Source organism: Brassica oleracea, chromosome C7 (assembly GCF_000695525.1).
Source record: "Brassica oleracea var. oleracea cultivar TO1000 chromosome C7, BOL, whole genome shotgun sequence".
Classification (NCBI taxonomy): domain Eukaryota; kingdom Viridiplantae; phylum Streptophyta; class Magnoliopsida; order Brassicales; family Brassicaceae; genus Brassica; species Brassica oleracea.
In genome coordinates this window covers 31,430,645-31,431,952 of record NC_027754.1, presented here as the reverse complement: position 1 = coordinate 31,431,952, position 1,308 = coordinate 31,430,645, and the positions used below count along the sequence as shown (strand labels likewise).

General features: G+C 37.5%; 1 long non-coding RNA gene across 1 annotated transcript; it reads right to left on the bottom strand.

Annotated features, from left to right (window-relative positions):
* Positions 1-747: 747 nt before the first annotated feature.
* LOC106305331 lies at positions 748-1,045 on the bottom strand. The gene is made up of 2 exons (XR_001262964.1): positions 881-1,045; positions 748-797 (listed from the first exon to the last, which is right to left on the bottom strand). It is a non-coding gene; the product is annotated as an uncharacterized LOC106305331 (long non-coding RNA).
* Positions 1,046-1,308: the final 263 nt, after the last annotated feature.

The following is a 1,308-nucleotide window of genomic DNA, read 5'->3' as shown; positions in this document are numbered from 1 at the left end:
GCACCATCGACTTAATCTCACAATGAGGTAACATGTTTCCTTCTGTATCTGCAATTTCTTTCTATGTTTCTTCCACATCACTTCATTGAAAAAGAAAACTTCCTAATGTATAGGGACATGGCGAAAGAAAATGACAAGCTCCATGATGAATTTGCATCTACTTTCTCCACATCGGATGTCAATGGTAACCACGCTAAAACCCTTATCCCTTTCTTACTTAAAAACTGAGAAAAAACGTACTAATCCCTGGTTTTACAGACTCGCTGATGCAAGACCGTGAGAACAAAGAAGCAACATATGCTATAGTGGAGACTTCAATGAAGCAGGTCACGTTATTGCAAGAGAAACATGGACAAGCTGTATCAAACATTAGAGACAAACTGTATCAAACATTAGAGACAAATCTCTCATAAAAGACTATCAGGTACATAACACTAAAAATTGTAGAGTGTCATATCTATGACTAGATATATAACAGTTAAGTTCTGTAATACATTGGCCAGCTTGATCAGCGCAACAACGAGACGCCAAAGAAACTAGCTATAATCGTGCCGAGCTTGGCGTCGATTGAGGAGATGAGGACTTTGTTTCCGAAGAATATTCTGAGTGAAGATGCCTCAAGCATGGAGAAAAGATCAGCTAAACATGGACAAGACGAAGCTAACAACAAAACTCCATTCTTGGAAGTGAACATATGATTATTGATTAGATATGAGAGCAAAAATGCATACCTTGAAGACATTTTTGATCGATTCACTATTTTCAAAGGCCACAAACCCAAAACAGTTTCTTTGTTCCTGAAGAAGACAAGAGATTTTAAGCGTGTGAGTGAACTAGTACTTGAGATTTCTCATAGCTAACATCTTTTTAAAGTACTAACCGTGTAGCTTCTGACTTGGATGCCGCCTCTTCTAATAGCTCCAAAGCCTTTAAATGTTTCAAACAGTTGCTCTGGAGTCGCATCCATAGGCAAGTTTGCAACGAATATGGAACCACCTTGAGCTGGTTGTTGAGTGGTTTTAGCAGAAGGAGCTTTGGGCTGAGGAGCAGCTTATGGAATCGTTCTTACTGATATTATCTTGACATAATATGACCAATGACAATATAATATGGCCTAACGTAGTAACAATAGTTATATCTTATTATTCACAGCCATGAAATAAAGCATCTAGACTCTACACAAGCTCCACCCAAGAAATCATATGAAATATGAAGGCCATATACCATGTCATGGACTATGAGAATATGGAAAGGTAGGCATTTAAGTTTATTTATATGAAAAAGGAAAAACATGAAACAATGTCTAGA